The 21,773-nt window shown below is 45.4% G+C and overlaps 1 protein-coding gene across 2 annotated transcripts in view; it reads right to left on the bottom strand.

The window, feature by feature from the left end:
* LOC137368956 (lactosylceramide alpha-2,3-sialyltransferase-like) overlaps positions 1-2,107 on the bottom strand; it is a 138,140-nt gene extending 136,033 nt beyond the window's left edge. For both annotated transcript variants that reach the window (XM_068029340.1, XM_068029330.1), the window contains exon 1: positions 1,762-2,107. The gene's annotated coding sequence lies outside the window, so the exon portion shown is untranslated. The remainder of the gene's footprint in view (positions 1-1,761) is intronic.
* Between the last annotated feature and the right edge of the window lie 19,666 nt (positions 2,108-21,773).

The raw sequence follows: 21,773 nt of genomic DNA, 5'->3' as shown, positions 1-21,773 counted from the left end.
AAAAATTACATTGCCAAACAGTTTCAAACAGCACCAAAAAATACAAACATTGCAAAGGAGATCAGTTTCCTTCAATACTATCATGAGTTTCTTCACAACCCTTCCATTTCACAATTGTCATGCCAATTATAGTTTTACATTTACAGCAAACGAAAATATTAATGATACAGTTCGAGCAGTTTCCCATGGATCCAGCCCCTCAGTTCAGCTTGGTGGGGGGGACCTTACACTGTGGTCTTTCCCCATTGAGCCTTTGCTGCGGCTGCCCCAAGCTTTAGTGCGCCCCTCAGCACGTAGTCCTGGACCTTGGAATGTGCCAGTCTGCAACATTCGGTGGTTGACAACTCTTTGCGTTGGAAGACCAGCAAGTTTCGGGCAGACCAAAGGGCATCTTTCACCGAATTGATAGTCCTCCAGCAGCAGTTGATGTTTGTCTCGGTGTGCGTCCTTGGGAACAGCCAGTAGAGCACAGACTCCTGTGTTACAGAGCTGCTTGGGATGAACCTCGACAAAAACCACTGCATCTCTTTCCACACCTGCTTTGCGAAGACACATTCCAGGAGGAGGTTAGAGGGTTAGATAGGGTGGATAGTGAGAGTCTTTTTCCTCGGATGGTGATGGCAAACACGAGGGGACATAGCTTTAAGTTGAGGGGTGATAGATATAGGACAAATGTCAGAGGTAGTTTCTTTACTCAGAGAGTAGTAGGGGCGTGGAACGCCCTGCCTGCAACAGTAGTAGACTCGCCAACTTTAAGGGCATTTAAGTGGTCATTGGATAGACATATGGATGAAAATGGAATAGTGTAGGTCAGATGGTTTCACAGGTCGGCGCAACATCGAGGGCCGAAGGGCCTGTACTGTGCTGTAATGTTCTATGTGGGCAACCGTCTCTTCCCCACCACAGCCACCGCGGGGGCATTGTGCGGAGGGGGCGAGACTTCAGGTGTGCGTGAAGGATCTGACGGGGAGGGCCCTTCTCACCACCAGCCAAGCTAAGTCTTGGTGCTTGTTTGAAAGTTCTGGTGATGAGGCATTCTGCCAAATGACTTTGACGGTCTGCTCGGGGAACCATCCGACACGATCCACCGTCTCCTCTTCCCGTAGGGCCTTGAGGACATTCCGTGCAGACCACTGCCTGATGGACTAGAACAAACAAACCGACAACTCCCTCATTCATTTTATGCAGAAATAAGAACACAGATCTGGATGAATTAAAGAAGCTCTTGAGTTTCACGGACCCACCTTCATGTTTTTGGATACTTAAAACAAGAAAGACTTGGACCCAAAAAAGGAATCGAGTCGAATGCTGCCAAGAACATAGAACAAAATCTCATCTTTTAAGCTGGAACCTGCGTAAATTTTCGTGCAGCAAATTTTCTCATTATATATTAACAATTTGAGCACCTAACTTGTTCGTTTTTAAAAAAGACAAACCGCATTATAAATATTCTTTTTCAACGCTGAGATTTCGGTTTCAGACCAAGCCTTTTGCGTTTGAAGTGATCGTGTGAAAACGAATTGTTCTAGCCATAGCTCCAAAGGACCAGAGGTATCTCTCCCCATTTGAGAGACAGGGTCACCACTCAAGCGTCAGGCAAGGCGAGTGTAAATTAATAGAACATTAATAAATTACGTGGAAAATTGCTGAACACTCCCGCTGTTTTCACTGTCGGAAAGATGGTTATGGGTGAGTGAGCTATAAGATAATTTAAACTAAAATAACCGGTTTCATCGCGCACAAATCGCTTCTGTGCCTTACTTTTTGGTGTATTCCCGCTTCCTCTTCATAAGAGCATCCAACAACGCGGCGGTCTTGGCCATTCAACATCCAGCAGCGTTTCCTTCGCTATTTTCATTATTTTTTGTCGCAGGCGAGAATGAAGGTGGTTTTATAAAAGGGAGAATTGGAGGGGGGGGGGGGGGGTTAAAACCCTCTCAATCGTGATTTTTTTTTAAAGATTATAAAAAACTACATCATGTCCCGTGGAAAACCATTCCTCCGCATAATAAAGCAAATTTGAAGACAAGCAACAAATTCCTACACATTCTGCATCGCTACCCTGAGCAAACAGAAAGCGAAAAAATAACCGTCGTCGGTGGCTCCGTGAGATGGGCGGGGCGAGAGACACAGGACGAGGCATTGGGAGGATTGTGTCGTGTCTGTTGAGTGGCAGATGCCATCTCCAATAGGAGCGTGAATTGTGTCGTCCATTGCGTGTGATGGCTTTGGGGGGGGGGGAAGGGGCTCTTTGATGAGGTTAAAAAGGGGCGGGACTGAGGAGGCGCGTGGAGACAGGTGATTGCCGTTTATTAAAAATCATGGACATCCTTGAGGTGGTATTAATGTCGACGAAAACATGCCTGGGAGGAAATCACAATTAATTGAAACTCAAATCGTGAAAAAAGAGAGAATTTTAAATGAAATGAAAAGAGTTCGTTGATTCTGACTGTCGTGGCAGGAGCGTCGAAGCTGTGGAGATGCAGTAGACTTGGAAAAGTGCAAACGCCAAATAATTTCACAGACTGAAACAAAGCTAATGGGTTTTTTTTCACATAATCGGGGGGGGTTTTTTTGGAAAAAAAGACTCAAGGTTTCAGCTCAGAAGCTGAATTCTGTTCTCTTTGTTTTCCTTTAGCATAATTATTATTTGACGTTCGTGAACTCAAATGCTCCGACTGTTGGTGTAAATAACTGTTTTGCAAGATGCAAATGGCTGTCTATAACCTCGACCTGATAGGCTTAGTGATGTTCAAAGGATGGTGTCAACTCCATTTGCCGTAACACTTGATTCCCTTGTCTATCAAGAATCTTTCTAACTCCGCCTTGAGTATATCAATGGCACAGCCTCTACTGCTGTCTGAAGAAGTGAATTCCACTAACGACCTTCTAAGAAAATAAATTCTCCTCATCTCTGTCTTAAATGGGAGGTCCTGTATTTTTAAACCATGTCCCCTAGTTCTAGTCTTGTTAATAAGTGGAAACATCTCAGCACCCACCCTGTCAAGTCCCCTCAGGATCTTTATTTCAATAAAATCACCTCTCATTCTTCTAAATTTCAATAGGTATAGGCCTAACCTGTTCAACCTTTCCTCATAAGATAACCCCTTCATCCCAGGAATCAGTCAAGTGAACGTTTTCTGAACTGCATCAATGCAATTTTATCCTTTCTTAAGTAAGGAGACCAAAACTGTTCACAGTACTCCAGATGTGATCTCACTAAAGCCCTGTACAGCTGCAGTAAAACTTCCTTACATATTCTATTTGCCTTGCAATAAACGACAACATTCCATTTACCTTCTGTTATGAACAAGGTGGGAGGAGTGCACTGTTAATTCAGTCCCACTCCTCCACAGGTCACAACATATATTTTATTTCAGATTTCCAGCATCCGCAGTATTTTGCTTTTATATATTTTAATGTTCCACCTTACCTCAACAGTCACTTGCCCCCAGAATAAAGCACACCAATCAGGTTCCTTTAATAAGTAACAAAACTATCTGTTTATTATAAACCAAGTCTTAACCAACAATGACGTAAAACATACAAATTGAATTATTACAGCCCCTATTTATCCTAGTCCTCACACTTACACAACCAGTTAACCAAGAAAAAAGGATTTCTGATTACAGCTGTTACAAAGAAATGGAAGGAAAAAAAAACACAGGCTTAAAAGAAGGTATGGAAGGAAGTCCTTTGTTTTAGCGAGGTGTCCCAAAGGTGAATAGGTGGCTGTCAATGGAATCTTCCTGGAACAGTTCTTTCCAGGCGATGTTGATGAGCAATCTGGTAGGCTTTCAAAGAGATGCAGCGACAGAAGGCTTCACATAGGTCTTGCATCAGGTGTGCAGCAACAAAGGGCGGCACAGTGGCGCAGTGGTTAGCACCGCAGCCTCACAGCTCCAGCGACCCGGGTTCAATTCTGGGTACTGCCTGTGTGGAGTTTGCAAGTTCTCCCTGTGTCTGCGTGGGTTTCCTCCGGGTGCTCCGGTTTCCTCCCACAGCCAAAAGACTTGCAGGTTGGTAGGTAAATTGGCCATTATAAATTGCCCCGAGTATAGGTAGGTGCTAGGGAAATATCGGGACAGGTGGGGATGTGGTAGGAATATGGTATTAGTGTAGGATTAGTATAAATGGGTGGTTGATGGTCGGCACAGACTCGGTGGGCCGAAGGGCCTGTTTCAGTGCTGTAACTCTAAAAAAAAAGCTTTCAATTCTCGCACATTCGATGCAAAGCTCCTTCAAAGATGCAAGGTTTCTGCAAACATGCAAGATTTCTTCAAATACAGGAGGCAACAGGAAACACACTTGACACAGGATTTGCTTTTTAAGAGAAAAATGGGCTGGCTGGATCTTCTGTTCTCCTGGCAGGTCAATAAGCAAACTCCAGCTGCCTGTTTTTAACAGTTCAAAATGAAACTAAAACTTTTCCAGAGGCATGTCTTGTGACAACTATAAATCCTGGCTTGTCAGGATTATAGCTCTTCCAGCCAAAACCCAACACCACCGCACCTCCCCCCCCCCCCGCCACTGGGTTCTTTGCAAACAGGTGCCTTCCAGTAAAACTTGCTTACGTTCAGTCCATCCTTCTGGTAACGTCTTTTAAGAAAAACACCCACAGTTCAGCTTCTTCAAGATTCCAGTATCCATGGAATCTCTTTTCAGTTGTAAGATATAGACTCTCAAGTCTTAACAAAAGATGGAAACCCTCGTAACACTTCCTAATCACTTGCTGTACCTGCATATTAACTTTTTGTCATTCATATACAAAGACACCCAGATCCCTCTTCTGTAGAGTTCTGTAGTCTGTTACGACTGACTGCTCCTGTCCAAAACCTCCAATCAAAATATACAATTCTGATTGTAGTGGGAGAAGCGCACTGATAATTCAATCCCGTCCCTCCACAGATTGGCTAACATATCATAACTTTCCAAATTAAGCAAAGACCCACCAAATTGTACCATCTATTAACCCCCGAATGAGGCTAACCAAACCAGGTGTCTTTAAATCAACAAATTAACTCTTTAATTAGAAGAACTAAATTCTTCAACACTATGAACATTTAAAAATAGAAAACATTAGAGTCCTTGCAAATTTGCAGTCCACGTCGTTCGAAGTCCTCGCAGAATGTTGTTCAAAGTCCCTGCAGAATGTTGCTTTCTTTCTCAAGTGAATTTCAACAATTAACAACTTGCAAACACTTTCAATGGAAACAATCTGACTTTAGAGTTTTTTAAGGGATAAAAGATTGTCACAGTCTAACTTCCCTTTCTTCAATTTAAATTACCAGAGATCTCTGTCTTTGCATGCTTTTTTAGAATTTCAAGACATAATAATTAAACAGACAAAAATCCTATTTCCTTCAGTTTAAATGGTTGAGAGCTCTTTTTTACTGCTGACACCACAGATGTCTCTGTCTTCTGTCTGTGTTCAAACTGTCTTACTACCTGCTAGTTCAAACTGAATTGTAACAAATGTATCGCATCAGGCTCACTCCCAGTGGCTGTTTCCATGTAATTGAGATGCACTCTTTGAATTGCAGTCTCCAAATGGCCGTTTCTGTACACAGCTGTACTGCGGGAGGACACCTTGGAGGGGTCGTGCAGCGAGGCAATATGGGTGGAGCTCAGGAATAGGAAGGGTGCAGTCACAATGTTGGGGGTTTTCTACAGGCCTCCCAACAGCCAGCGGGAGGTAGAGGAGCAGATATGTAGACAGATTTTGGAAAGATGTAAAGGTAACAGGGTTGTAGTGGTGGGTGATTTTAAATTCCCCTATATTGACTGGGACTCACTTAGTGCTAGGGGCTTGGATGGGGCAGAATTTGTAAGGAGTATCCAGGAGAGCTTCTTGAAACAATATGTAGATAGTTCAACTAGGGATGGGGCCGTACTGGACCTGGTATTGGGGAATGAGCCCGGCCAGGTGGTCGAAGTTTCAGTAGGGGAGCATTTCGGGAACAGTGACCATAATTCCATAAGTTTTAAGGTACTTGTGGATAAGGATAAGAGTAGTCCTCGGGTGAAGGTGCTAAATTGGGGGAAGGCTAATTATAACAATATTAGGCAGGAACTGAAGAATTTAGATTGGGGGCGGCTGTTTGAAGGTAAATCAACATCTGACATGTGGGAGTCTTTCAAACGTCAGTTGATTAGAATCCAGGACGAGCATGTTCCTGTGAGGAAGAAGGATAAGTTTGGCAAGTTTCGGGAACCTTGGGTAATGAGGGATATTGTGAGCCTAGTAAAAAAGAAAAAGGAAGCATTCGTAAGGGCTGGAAGGCTAGGAACAGATGAATCCCTTGAGGAATATAAAGACAGTAGGAAGGAACTTAAGCAAGGAGTCAGGAGGACTAAAAGGGGTCAAGAACAAAGAACAAAGAAAATTACAGCACAGGAACAGGCCCTTCGGCCCTCCAAGCCTGCGCCGATCCAGATCCTCTATCTAAACATGTCGCCTATTTTCTAAGGGTCTGTATCTCTTTGCTTCCTGCCCATTCATGTATCTGTCTAGATACATCTTAAAAGACGCTATCGTGCCCGTGTCTACCACCTCCGCTGGCAACGCGTTCCAGGCACCCACCACCCTCTGCGTAAAGAACTTTCCACGCATATCCCCCCTGAACTTTTCCCCTCTCACTTTGAACTCGTGACCCCTTGTAATTGAATCCCCCACTCTGGGAAAAAGCTTCTTGCTATCCACCTTGTCTATACCTCTCATGATTTTGTACACCTCAATCAGATCCCCCCTCAACCTCCGTCTTTCTAATGAAAATAATCCTAATCTGCTCAACATGAAAAGTCATTGGCAAACAGGATTAAGGAAAATCCCAAGGCTTTTTATACGTATATAAAGAGTAAGAGGGTAACTAGGGAAAGGGTTGGCCCACTCAAGGACAGAGAAGGGAATCTATGTGTGGAGCCAGAGGAAATGGGCGAGGTTCTAAATGAGTACTTTGCATCAGTATTCACCGAAGAGAAGGACTTGGTGGATGATGAGCCCAGGGAAGGGAGTGGAGATAGTCTCAGTCATCTCATGAACAAAAAGGAGGAGGTGTTGGGTGTCTTGCAAAGCACTAAGGTAGATAAGTCCCAGGGCCTGATGGGATCTACCCCAGAATACTGAGGAAGGCAAGGGAAGAGATTGCTGGGGCCTTGACAGAAATCTTTGCATCCTCATTGGCTACAGGTGAGTTCCCAGAGGACTGGAGAATAGCCACTGTTGTTCCTTTGTTTAAGAAGGGTAGCAAGGATAATCCAGGAAATTATAGGCCGGTGAGCCTTACGTCAGTGGTAGGGAAATTATTAGAGAGGATTCTTCGGGACAGAATTTACTCCCATTTGGAAACAAATGAACTTATGAGCGAGAAGCAGCATGGTTTTGTGAAGGGGAGGTCGTGTCTCACTATTTTCATTGAGTCCCGCATGGCAGACTGGAACAAAAGGTGAAGTCACATGGGATCAGAGGTGAGCTGGCAAGATGGATACAGAACTGGCTCAGTCATAGAAGACAGAGGGTAGCAGTGGAAGGGTGCTTTTCTGAATGGGGGGATGTGACTAGTAGTGTTCCGCAGGGATCAGTGCGGGGACCTTTGCTGTTTGTAGTATATATAAATGATTTGGAGGAAAATGTAGCTGGTCTGATCAGTAAGTTTGCGGATGACACAAAGGTGGTGGAGTCGCGGATAGTGATGAGGATTGTCAGTGGATACAGCAGGATATAGATCGGTTGGAGACTTGGGCGGAGAAATGGCAGATGGAGTTTAATCCGGACAAATGTGAGGTAATGCATTTTGGAAGGTCTAATGCAGGTGGGAAGTATACAGTAAATGGCAGAACCCTTAGGAGTATTGACAGGCAGAGAGATCTGGGCGTACAGGTCCACAGGTCACTGAAAGTGGCAACGCAGGTGGACAAGGTAGTGAAGAAGGCATACGGCATGCTTGCCTTCATCGGGCGGGGCATAGAGTATAAAAATTGGCAAGTCATGCTGCTGCTGCACAGAACTTTAGTTCGGCCACACTTAGAATATTGCGTGCAATTCTGGTCGCCACACTACCAGAAGGACGTGGAGGCTTTGGAGAGGGTACAGAAGAGGTTTACCAGGATGTTGCCTGGTCTGGAGGGCATTAGCTATGAGGAGAGGTTGGATAAACTTGGATTGTTTTCACTGGAACAACGGAGGTGGAGGGGCGACATGATAGAGGTTTACAAAATTATGAGCGGCATGGACAGTGGATAGTCAGAAGCTTTTTCTCAGGGTGGAAGAGTCAGTTACTAGGGTACATAGGTTTAAGGTGAGAGGGGCAAAGTCTAGAGGGGATGTGCGAGGCAAGTTCTTTACACAGAGGGTGGTGAGTGCCTGGAACTTGCTGCCGGGGGAGGTGGTGGAAGCAGGTATGATAGCGACATTTAAGAGGCATCTTGACAAAGACATGAATAGGATGGGAATAGAGGGATACAGTCCCTGGAAGTGCAGATGGTTTTAGTTTAGGCAGGCATCAAGATCGGCGCAGGCTTGGAGGGCTGAATGGCCTGTTCCTGTGCTGTACTGTTCTTTGTTCTACGGCAACAAAAATGCACCTTCCTATAACTCCTAAGGCTTGCCGTTTCTTAAAGCAATACTGATCCTCTGCAAACTTTAAAGGCAAACCACATATTCTGACAAAAAATAACTACAGGACCATGACAAGTCTTAGACCTACACTTTTCACCCTCAAACTGAATGTGAAATTCTATCATATTGTCACTGTTGCCTTGAAGTCATTAATTAATCATGTTTCATTGTACATTACCTGGTCTAGAATGGCCTTTTCCTTGGTTGGCACTAAAACATACTGCTCTAAGAAATCGTCCCGAATACACTCTATGAGCTCATCTTCCAAGCTACCTTTGCCAATCTGATCCATCCAATCTATACGTAGATTAAAATCATTCATGATTATTGCAGTACGTTTCTTACAAGCTCTCATTATTTCTTCCTATATATGCTATCCTACAGTGTCCATACTGTTAGGGGGCCTGTAAGCTGCTCCCACAAGTGACTTCTTTCCTTTGCTAGTTCTTATCTCGACCCAAATGTATTATACATCTTGATTTTTTGAACTACTGTCATCTCTCACTGCTGTGCTAATGTCCCTCTTAATTAACAGAGCTACTTTTTCATTTATCTAAGTTTCAGACTAAGTTAAGTTTAAGATTAAAAATGGCAGGAGATCTCAGACCCGTGTTATACTCCTCTTGCTCAAGGTGGGAGCTCAGGGACACGGCTGATGTCCCTGACTCCTTCACGTGCAGGAAGTGTGTCCAGCTGCAGCTCTTGTTAGACCGCATGACGGCTCTGGAGCAGCGGATGGACTCACTTTGGAGCATCTGCGATGCTGAGGAGGTAGTGGATAGCACGTTTAGCGAATTGGTCACACCGCAGATTAGGATTGCTGAGGGAGAAAGGGAATGGGTGACCAAAAGGCAGAGAAAGAGCAGGAAGGCAGCGCAGGTGTCCCCTGCGGTCATCTCCCTCCACAACAGATATACCGTTTTGGATACTGTTGAGGGAGATGGCTCACCAGGGGAAGGCAGCAGTAGCCAGGTTCATGGCACCGTGGCTGGCTCTGCTGTTCAGAAGGGGGGCAAAAAGAGTGGAAGGGCTATAGTCATAGGGGATTCGATTGTAAGTTGATAGGCGGTTCTGTGGTCGAAAACGAGACTCCCGAATGGTATGTTGCCTCCCAGGTGCACGGGTCAGGGATGTCTCAGATCGGCTGCAGAACATTCTGAAGGGGGAGGGTGAACAGCCAGTTGTCGTTGTGCACATAGGCACCAATGATATAGGTAAAGAACAGGATGAGGTCCTACAAGCAGAATTTAGGGAGTTAGGAGCCAAGTTAAAAAGTAGGACCTCAGAGGTAGTAATCTCAGGATTGCTACCAGTGCCACGAGATAGTCAGAGTAGAAATGAAAGAATAGTCAGGATGAATGCGTGGCTTGAGAGATGGTGCAGGAGGGAGGGGTTCAGATTTTTGGGACATTGGGACCGGTTCTGGGGGAGGTGGGACTATTACAAATTGGATGGTCTACACCTGGGCCGGACTGGAACCAATGTCCTTGGGGGTGCTTTTGCTAACGCTGGTGGGGAGGGTTTAAACTAATGTGGCAGGGTGATGGGAACCAAATGAGGTCAGTGGACAGTATGGAGGTAGTAACTAAAGCCTGTAAGGAACGAGATAATGAAGTCAGCGTGACTAAGGGAAAGAGTAGGCAGGGAGCAGATGATGAAAGCAAAGGGTCTGGTGGTCTGAGGTGCATTTGTTTTAATGCAAGAAGTGTAGTAGGTAAGGCAGATGAACTTAGGGCTTGGATTAGTACCTGGGAGTACGATGTTATTGCTATTACTGAGACTTGGTTGACGGATGGGCATGATTGGCAACTAAATATCCCAGGATATCGATGCTTCAGGCGGGATAGAGAGGGAGGTAAAAGGGGTGGAGGAGTTGCATTATTGGTCAAAGAGGATATCACAGCTCTGCTGAAGGAAGGCACTATGGAGGACTCGAGCTGTGAGGCAATATGGGCAGAACTCAGAAATAGGAAGGGTGCGGTAACAATGTTGGGGCTGTACTACAGGCCTCCCAACAGCGAGCGTGAAATAGAGGTACAAATATGTAAACAGATTATGGAAAGATGTAGGAGCAACAGGGTGGTGGTGATAGGAGATTTTAATTTTCCCAACATTGACTGGGATTCAGTGTTAGAGGTCTAGATGGAGCAGAATTTGTAAGGAGCATCCAGGAGGGTTTTCTAGAGCAGTATGTAAATAGTCCAACTCGGGAAGGGGCCATACTGGACCTGGTGTTGGGGAATGAGCCCGGCCAGGTGGTTGAAGTTTCAGTAGGGGACTACTTTGGGAATAGTGATCACAATTCCGTAAGTTTTAGAATACTCATGGACAAAGACGAGAGTGGTCCTAAAGGAAGAGTGCTAAATTGGGGGAAGGCCAACTATACCAAAATTCAGCAGGAGCTGGGGAATGTAGATTGGGAGCAGCTGTTTGAAGGTAAATCCACATGTGATATGTGGGAGGCTTTTAAAGAGAGGCTGATTAGCGTGCAGGAGAGACATGTTCCTGTGAAAATGAGGGATAGAAATGGCAAGATTAGGGAACCATGGATGACAGGTGAAATTGTGAGACTAGCTAAGAGGAAAAAGGAAGCAAACATAAGGTCGAGGCGGCTGAAGAAAGACGAAGCTTTGAAAGAATATCGGGATTGTAGGCGCAATCTGAAACGAGGAATTAAGAGCGCTAAAAGGGGTCATGAAACATCTTTAGCAAACAGGGTTAAGGAAAATCCCAAAGCCTTTTATTCATATATAAGGAGCAAGAGGGTAACTAGAGAAAGGATTGGCCCACTCAAGGACAAAGGAGGAAAGTTATGCGTGGAGTCAGAGAAAATGGGTGAGATTCTAAACGAGTACTTTGCATCGGTATTCACCGAGGAGAGGGACATGACGGATGTTGAGGTTAGGGACAGATGTTTGATTACTCTAGGTCAAGTCGGCATAAGGAGGGAGGAAGTGTTGGGTATTCTAAAAGGCATTAAGGTGGACAAGTCCCCAGGTCCGGATGGGATCTATCCCAGGTTACTGAGGGAAGCGAGAGAGGAAATAGCTGGGGCCTTAACAGATATCATTGCAACATCCTTAAACACGGGTGAGGTCCCGGGGGACTGGAGAATTACTAATGTTGTCCCCTTGTTTAAGAAAGGTAGCAGGGATAATCCAGGTAATTATAGACCGGTGAGCCTGACATCAGTGGTAGGGAAGCTGCTGGAGAAGATACTGAGGAATAGGATCTATTCCCATTTGGAAGAAAATGGGCTTATCAGTGATAGGCAACATGGTTTTGTGCAGGGAAGGTCATGTCTTACCAACTTAATAGAATTCTTTGAGGAAGTGACAAAGTTGATTGATGAGGGAAGGGCTGTAGATGTCATATACATGGACTTCAGTAAGGCGTTCGATAAAGTTCCCCATGGTAGGCTGATGGAGAAAGTGAAGGCGCATGGGGTCCAAGGTGTACTAGCTAGATGGATAAAGAACTGGCTGGGCAACAGGAGACAGAGAGGAGCAGTGGAAGGGAGTTTCTCAAAATGGAGACGTGTGACCAGTGGTGTTCCACAGGGATCCATGCTGGGACCACTGTTGTTTGTGATATACATAAATGATTTGGAGGAAAGTATAGGTGGTCTGATTAGCAAGTTTGCAGACGACACTAAGATTGGTGGAGTAGCAGATAGTGAAGGGGACTGTCAGAGAATACAGCAGAATATAGATAGATTGGAGAGTTGGGCAGAGAAATGGCAGATGGAGTTCAATCAGGGCAAATGCGAGGTGATGCATTTTGGAAGATCCAATTCAAGAGTGAACTATACAGTAAATGGAAAAGTCCTGGGGAAAATTGATGTACAGAGAGATTTGGGTGTTCAGGTCCATTGTTCCCTGAAGGTGGCAACGCAGGTCAATAGAGTGGTCAAGAAGGCATACGGCATGCTTTCCTTCATCGGACGGGGTATTGAGTACAAGAGTTGGCAGGTCATGTTACAGTTGTATAGGACTTTGGTTCGGCCACATTTGGAATACTGCATGCAGTTCTGGTCGCCACATTACCAAAAGGATGTGGATGCTTTGGAGAGGGTGCAGAGGAGGTTCACCAGGATGTTGCCTGGTATGGAGGGCGCTAGCTATGAAGAGAGGTTGAGTAGATTAGGATTATTTTCATTAGAAAGACGGAGGTTGAGGGGGGACCTGATTGAGGTGTACAAAATCATGAGAGGTATAGACAGGGTGGAAAGCAAGAAGCTTTTTCCCAGAGTGGGGGATTCAATTACTCGGGGACACGAGTTCAAAATGAGAGGGGAAAAGTTTAGGGGGGATATGCGTGGAAAGTTCTTTCCGCAGAGGGTGGTGGGTGCATGGAACGCATTGCCAGCGGAGGTGGTAGACGCGGGCACGATAGCGTCTTTTAAGATGTATCTCGACAGACACATGAATGGGCAGGAAGTAAAGAGATACAGACCCTTAGAAAATAGGCGACAGGTTTAGATAGAGGATCTGGATCGGCGTAGGCTTGGAGGGCCGAAGGGCCTGTTCCTGTGCTGTAATTTTCTTTGTTCTTTGTTCTTTGTTCTACCTCACCACCTTTTTCTAGCTTCCTGTCCTTCTAAGATGTCAAATACCCTTGAATATTCAGGTCCCAGCCATGGTCACCTTGCAACCACTTCTCTGTACTTATACATATTTATTTCTATTTGTGCTAACAATTCATCCACTTTGTTATGAATGCTGCGCAGCCTTCAGTTCTGCCTTTTTACCATTTTTGCAAACTCTGGCCTTATTTATTTATTTATTTTATGATACAGCACTGAAACAGGCCCTTCGGCCCACCGAGTCTGTGCTGACCAACAACCACCCATTTATACTAACCCTGCAGTAATCCCATATTCCCTACCACCTACCTATACTCGGGGCAATTTCTAATGACCAATTTACCTATCAACCTGCAAGTCTTTGGCTGTGGGAGGAAACTGGAGCACCCGGCGAAAACCCACACGGTCACAGGGAGAACTTGCAAACTCCACACAGGCAGTACCCAGAATCAAACCCGGGTCCCTGGAGCTGTGAGGCTGTGGTGCTAACCACTGCGCCACTGTGCTGGTGCGCTGTTAGGTTTGTACGCTCTGTCCCTGCCTCACTCTGGTTTTTATTATCCAAGTCATTACCATGCACTATTGCCTTGTCATTTCCCTTTAATTTGCTGCATCTCCCCTCACTTGCTCCCTCCCCTTGCTATTTAATTTAAAGGCCTTGCTATCAATTTTTCCATCAGGACCAGTTATCCACTATTATAGGTTTCTTTGCACAAATGTTTCAGTTGCTTACATGTTCTGCATTCCAGCCTCTTGCAACTGCCAACTGCACAATTGATGATAAAACTTACACAACGTGTTTAGCATTAGGTAAAACGCACTTCACAGTGGCATAATCAGACCAAAATGGATTCCAGCCAAAGAAAGAAATATTTTGGGCGTGTTGGTGGGGGAGTGGGCCTTTTGTAGTTCCTAGTTCATACTGTCAGTCAGATTTTAACTTGGGAATGCAATTGAGAGTGCAGGGCCAAAGCAGGCAATGATCCATCTGGTCCTCTGAAGTGTGAAGCGTGGGAGATTTTAATGCCCTGCTACTGACTTTGCCCAAAGCCAGCAGAATGACATCACCAGGAAAGCCCAGGGCAGCAGTGGCACAAGGTATACTTGTGAAGCAGGAAGGAACACCTCTGCATCTCCTAGCCCACAAGGAATCTCTAAAAAGTTTTTTTAACAAATTAACTCACCGGGTCTCATGTGGCCAACATTCTGTCTGCTAGCTGGTTCGAAAATGCACAAACCTTAGTCGGGCCCACAGTTAAGTGGCTTCTGTGTCCCAGTGATCTCACCAGGATGTGGCTTTGCAATTTAAATTAGGCCCCCTGCTCCTCTGAACTTAAGGAAGTTATGAAAGGGTAGGGTGGAGGGTGGGAACATTTTCCCCTGCCATCTTACACCCCTGCTCGCATTGCTAGGGTAGAATGTTGTTGTAAAAATAGGCTTGAAGAAATAGTGTCAGACATTCAGCCTAAAGCATCTTTGTTCTTCTTATGGTGGTTTTCTAATGATTGAAAAGCTATCATACACTTACTAATATTGCCATCCCTTTTAAAATTTAGCATTAAATTAGATTGAATCCAAGATGAGTTGTGGGCTAAATGGTCTGCATGATTCCCTTGCAGACTCACTTCCAATATGTATTTTTCTATCATTTCAAGAGTATGGTGATGCTGTTTCTCTCTTCTCGCCATCTTTAAATCTGTATCTTTCTTCCTCATTTTGTCTATGACTAAATTTCTCCTTTTTTGCTTCATTGTTTTGCTTCACCAGTTTATTTCTCCCTGAAGTGTAGGCATCATTTTTTTAACTGCTGGAATCTGTTAATATTCTGCTTGTTTTAAATTTCACCTATGGTCTGTATGAGTTCTATGAAATCCAATTTACTGGCATCCTTATTTTATTTTCGGTTCTTTTCTGCGCTGGGTTGATTGGCTGTCATTTCTTGACCAATTCTTAGGTGAGTCCTAATTGACTGTGTTGCAATGTGAATTCAAAGTTATTATTTTATAAATAACTTTTAGATAAGCAGTGCTTCTTACTACTTGGGAGCTGTGCTAGCTGAACTGTTCCTTTGAAAGGTCCAAACTGACTCTAGGCCTCATTTGATATTAACAATGTGCACTCTTTCTTCATAAAGGCTTGGAGAATGTGCTCTGATAATGTAGCAATCGTAGTGCTTCTTCCTCTCCAGAACTCTGTTTAGTCTGAGCTGAAGAAGTCAATGTCCTTGAGGTGATGTTGGAAGCAGTATGTGACAACTATCTCCAGTAGTTTTACCAAGCAGTGGAACAGGCTTACAGATTCAAACAGTTACAGCCATCAAAATCATTACTGGGACTTCCTTTCAGTAACTTTTGATTGCATTCAAAAGTAAGTGAAAGTTGTGCATGAACTGAACAAATCATGCCGTATGTGTTTGTTCAGCTTTGCTTCTCTCTCGAACTTTGTAAATGAATGTGAAAACCGAAAACATTTATATGGCACATATTCTAATGATAATTTATATTTTTTTAACTCCTAAGGTTGGATTTTTCTATTTCTGCTATTTTTCTATTCATTCATGGCATGTAAGTGTTACTGGCAAGGCCAGGATTTGTTGTTTCCTTGAGAATGTGGTGGTGAGCCACCTTTTTGAAATACTGTGGTCCATGTACACCCACAGTGATGTTAGGGAGAGAGTTCCAGGTTTTTGACCCAGCAATGTTGAACAAATGGCAATATATTTCTCGGTCTGAATGATGTGTGACTTGGAGCAAAACCTGGAGACAGAGGTGTTCCCATGCACCTGCTACCCTTGTTCTTCTAGTTGGTCAAGGTTGCGGGTTTGTGAGGTGCTGTCGGTAAAACTTTGGCATGTTGCTGCAGTGAATCTTGTAGATGGCACACACTGCAGTTGTTCATCCATTTTTAGAGTCATACAGCACCTAAACAGGCCCTTCGGCCCATTATGTCTGTGCCGGCCATTAAGCATCTATCCTAATCCCATTCCAGCACTTGGCCCATAACTTTGTACGCTGTGGCGTTTCAAGTGCTCATCTAAATACTTCTTAAATGTTGTGAGGGTTCCTGCCTCTACCACCCCCTCAGGCAGTGTGTTCCAGATTCCAACTACCCTCTGGGTGAAAACCTTTTTCCTCAAATCCCCTTTAAACCTCCTGCCCCTTACCTTAAATCTATGCCCCCGATTATTGACACCTCCGCGAAGGGAAAAAGTTTCTTCCTATCTATCCTATCAATGCCCCTAATAATTTTGTATACCTCAATCATGTTCCCCCCCTCAGCCTTCGCTGCTCTAAGGAAAGCAACCCTAGCCTATCCAGTCTTTCTTTGTAGCTGAAATGCTGCAGCCCAGGTAACAGCCTGGTGAATCTCCTCTGCACCCTCTCCAGTGCAATCACATTTTTGAAAAATTTTGGGACACTACAGATCATAAGAACATAAGAAATAGGCGCATGAATAAGCCATAAGGTTCCTGTCCTATCCCCATATCCCTTAATTCTCTTTGTGTTCAAAAATCTATCAATCTCAGTCTTGAATATACTCAACAACTGAGCATCTACAGTCCTCTGAGGTAGAGAATTCCAAAGATTCACTCAAGAAAGTGAAATGGGCTGGGAAAAACTATTTCCCCAGAACGTTGCATAAAAATTACCCTTGGCCTGCAGTTACCACCTGCCTGAAACCCATCCTACTGTATATAAATGGGGGTAAATAGGCATGGTCAAAGGCTTTGTGTAATTTTCCGCAACTGCCATCCCAAACGTGACCAATGCGGACATCGTCACCATATTGGGGAGGCAGTGGCATAGTGGTATTGTGGTTAGCAACCCAGAGACTTAACGTATTGCTCTGGGGACAAGGGTTCAAATCCCACCGCACCAGAAGGTGGAATTTGAATTCAATTAATAAATCTGGAATTAAAAACCTAGTCTAATGATGGCCATGAAACCATTGTCGATTGTCGTAAAAACCCATCTGGTTCACTAATGTCCTTTAGGGAACAAAATCTGCTGTCCTTACCTGGTCTGGCCTACATGTGACTCCAGACCCACAGCAATGTGGTTGACTCTTAAATGCCCTCTAAAAAGGCCATCTCAGTTGTATCAAACCACTACAAAGTCAATAAAGAATGAAACCGGACGGACCGCCCGGCATCGACCTAGGCACCGGAAACGACAATGGCAAACTCAACCCTGTTGACCCTGCAAAGTCCTCCTTACTAACATCTGGGGGGCCTTGTGCCAAAGTTGGGAGAGCTGTCTCACAGACTGGTCAAGCAACAGCCTGACATAGTCAGACTCATCAAATCAACCTTACAGACAATGTCCCAGACACCACCATCACCATCTCTAGGTATGTCCTGTCCCACCAGCAGGACAGACACAGCAGAGGGGGCAGCACAGTGGTATACAGACAGGAAGGAGTAGCCCTGGGAGTCCTCAACATCCACTCCAGACCCCATAAAGTCTCATGGCATCAGGTCAAACATGGGCAAGGAAACCTCCTGCTGATTATCACCTACCACCACCTGCATTCCGCCGCCACCCCCCCAACCCCCCAGCTGTTGAATCAGTAGTCCTCCATGTTGAACACTATTTGGAGGAAGCACTGAGGGTGGCAAGGGCGCAGAATGTACTCTGGGTGGGAGACTTCAATGTCCATCATCAAGAGTGGCTCGGTAGCACCACTACTGGCCAAGTCCTCAAGGACATATACTGCTAGACTGGGACTGCGGTAGGTGGTAAGGGAACCAATAAGAGGGAAAAACATACTTGACCTCGACCTCACCAATCTGCCTGACACAGATGCATCTGTCCATGACAGTATTGCTAGGAGTGACCACAGTCCTTGTGGAGACGAAGTCCCGTCTTCACATTGAGGATACACTCCATCGTGTTGTGTGGCACTACCACCGTGGTAAATGGGATAGATTTCGAACAGGTCTAGCAACTCAAAACTGGACATCCATGAGGCGCTGTGGGCCATAAGCAGCAGCAGCAGAATTGTACTCAACCACAATCTGTAACCTTATGGACTGGCATATCCCCCACTCTACCATTACCATCAAGCCAGGTGGTCAACCCTAGTTCAATGAAAAGTACAGGAGGGCATGCCAGGAGCAGCACCAGGCATACCTAAAAATGAAATGTCAACCTGGTGAAGCTACAACACAGGACTACTTGTATGCCAAACAGGGTAAGTAGCATGCGATAGACAGAGCTAAGTAATCCCACAACAAACGGATCAGATCTAAGCTCTGCAGTCCTGCCACATGCAGTCATGAATGGTGGTGGACAACTAAACAACTAACTGGAGGAGGTGGCTCCACAAATATCCCCATCCTCAATGATGGGGGAGCCCAGCACATCAGTGCAAAAGGTAAGGCTGAAGCATTTGCAACAATCTTGGTGGTGGAGGAAGTGAATGTTTCCAATGTGCCAATCAAGCCAGCTGCTTTGTCCTGGATGGTGTCTGAAGACCTGTGCTCCAGAACTTGCCACACCCCTAGACAAGCTGTTCCAGTACAGCTACAACCTGACAACCTGGAAAATTGCCCAGATATGTCCTGTACATAAAAAGCAGGACAAATGCAACCTGGCCAATTACCGCCCCATCAGTCTACTCTCAGTAAAAGTGTTGGAAGGTGTTATCGACAGTGCTATCAAGCGGCACTTGCTCAGGAAGAACCTGCTCACTGATACTCAGCTTGGATTCTGCCAAGGTCTACTCAGCTCCTGACCTCGTTACAGCCTTGGTTCAAACATGGATAAAAGATGTGAATTCCAGAGGTGAGTTGAGAGTGACTGCCCTTGTCATCAAAGCAGCATTTGTCCGAGTATGGCATCAAGGAGCCCTAGCAAAACTGAAGTCAGTGGGAATCAGGGGTAAAACTCTCCGCTGGTTGGATTCATACTATAGGGGAAAAAATTGTGGCCGATGCAGCTAAATAAATATACACATATATACAAGATGAAAGTGTAGCCACATATTGGTACAAAATGGAGTATTTACCCGAGGCATTGTGAGACAAGTTAGTCAGCTTGCAGCCTTGAGCATGGTGCTGCTTAGCACAGGCAATTAGCCTGACCAAAGAGGGCCCCCCATATCAGTGCATAAGACAGCTGCTCTGTCTAATTGCGGACTACACAAAGCAACTAGGAATGCAGGCCTGATAGAGGTAGAAGGATTCATTGTGAAGACTCAAGGATAGTCGATAAGGGGGTTTGGTAAACAAACTGAGATGGTCAGGGGCGTACCATGAGCTATTCCCACAACCACATAATGCATAATTTTATTGGTAATGAATGTAATCAATAACTGTTATGATTGGATTGTGTCCAGCCAGGATGGGCAGAGTAACTGTACATCTTTATTTATTTATTTAGAGATACAGCACTGAAACAGGCCCTTCAGCCCACCGAGTCTGTGCCGACCATCAACCACCCATTTATACTAATCCCATATTCCTACCACATCCCCACCTGTCCCTATATTCCCCTACCACCTACCTATATTAGGGGCAATTTATAATGGCCAATTTACCTATCAACCTGCAAGTCTTTGGCTGTGGGAGGAAACTGGAGCACCTGGCGAAAACCCACGCGGTCACAGGGAGAACTTGCAAACTCCGCACAGACAGTACCCAGAATTGAACCTGGCTGACAAGCTGCAAGTAACATTCATGCCAGACAATGACTATCTCAAACAAGAGAGAATCTATCCATCTCCCCTTGACATTCAATGGCATTACCATCGCTGAATCCCCCACTATCAACATCCTGGGGTTTACCATTGACCAGAAACTGAACTGGAGTAGCCAAGGCTACAAGATCAGATCAGAGGCGAGGAATCCTGTGGCGAGTAACTCACCTCCTGACTCTCCAAAGCCTGTCCACCGTCTACAAGGCACAAGTCAGGAGTGTGATGGAATATCCTCCACTTGCTTGAATGGGTGCATCTCCAACAACACTCAAGAAGCTCGACACCATCCAGGACAAAGCAGCCCGCTTGATTGGCACATTGGAAACATTCACTCCCTCCACCACCGACGCACAGTGTGCAGCAACGCACCAAGGATCCTTAGACAGCACCTTTTTGCATGGAAACACCACTACATGCAAGTTCCCTCCAAGCCACACACCATCCTGACTTGGAACTACATCGCTGTTCCTTCACTGTCACTGGGTCAAAATTCTGGAACTCCCCTCCTAACAGCACTGTGGGTGTACCTACCCAACATGGACTGCAGTGGTTCAAGAAGGCATCTCACCACCACCCTCTCAAGGGCAATTAGGCATGGGCAATAACTGCTGCCCGAGCCAGCGACACCCACATCCCATGAATGACTTTTAAAAATATAAGCGGCATCCTGAACAGCAGAATAGTAAGACTGAAGCAGTTATTGCATTGAGTGGATCATCTTGTTTGGTAGATTGGAAACTTTATAATATTTTGCTTAGACATCAGTTTTGATATTTTGTGGTATGGAGCTTCCCTGTAGTGGATAATGACAAAAACTTTTCTAGCCTAGAAGTATGGATTTTCCAATGGAAATCCCTCTATTATTCTAAAAAGGAAATGAAATGATGTAGACTGGAGGATTTTTTTCACATCCATTCATGGGTCGTGGGTATTCTGTGAGTCACCTTCTTGAACCGCTACAATCTGTGTGGTGAAGGTGCTCCCACAGTTAGGTAAGGAATTTCAGGCTTTTGACCCAGCAACGATGTAGGAACGGCAATATATTTCCAAGTCAGGATGATGCCTGTTGCCCTTGATCTTCTTGGCGGTTGAGGTTGCTGGTTTGCGAGGTGCTGTTGAAGAAGCGTTGACGAGTTGTCGCAGTGAGTCTTGTACATGGTACACACTGCAGACATGGTGCGCTGTGGTGGAGGGAGTGAATTTTTGAGGTGGTGGGATGGTGTAGAGTGAGGCTTCACAATAGATACTTTTTTACAGCATCGGCTGGATTATCGGCCTGGGTCAGAGGCAGGTGAGACGTAAAAATAGCCCCCCCAGTTGGCGTGCCAGTTCCTCGGCTCCATCCTGCCTCCGGGCCATCTTTATGGAGGTGGGATCAGGGGCCATAAGGGCTACCCACCCATATGGGACGTGTAATCGATCAGGCACATTAAGAGCCTAATTGAGTTCAATTAAATGAGGCCAGCTTTAATTTTTCAGTCAGCGCCTCCAGATTCCTGCAGGCAGTGGGGGCCAGTTTAGATGCCTGGAGGTGGGCACCTGGCAGCAGGCCAGGGGGCTAGTGCTCCAAACAGGCCTTGAGGCCCTTCCTGCCTGCCTGGGTACAGGAGCAGCCACAGTCCACCCTGTAAAGGGGTTCCCCCCTCTTCCCAAAGTGGTGTGCTGGCTGCTGAATCCATTTTTTAATTGAAGATTTAAAAAAGTTGTAGAGGGGGTCTCTCTCTCTCTTATTTACCTTCCAGTACTGCCTGCTGCTGCTCTCAAGTTTGAAGGCCTCAGATTGGCCCTCCAGCTTCGAGAGCCTGCCCACCTTCCTTAATTAGTTGGTGAACCTGCTCTCTGGCCATTAATTGCTCACCCCAGGGAAAATTA

Source organism: Heterodontus francisci, chromosome 1 (genome assembly GCF_036365525.1).
Source record: "Heterodontus francisci isolate sHetFra1 chromosome 1, sHetFra1.hap1, whole genome shotgun sequence".
Lineage (NCBI taxonomy): Eukaryota > Metazoa > Chordata > Chondrichthyes > Heterodontiformes > Heterodontidae > Heterodontus > Heterodontus francisci.
Note: the sequence above shows the minus strand (reverse complement) of the source record. Positions and strands in the feature narration are given on the sequence as shown.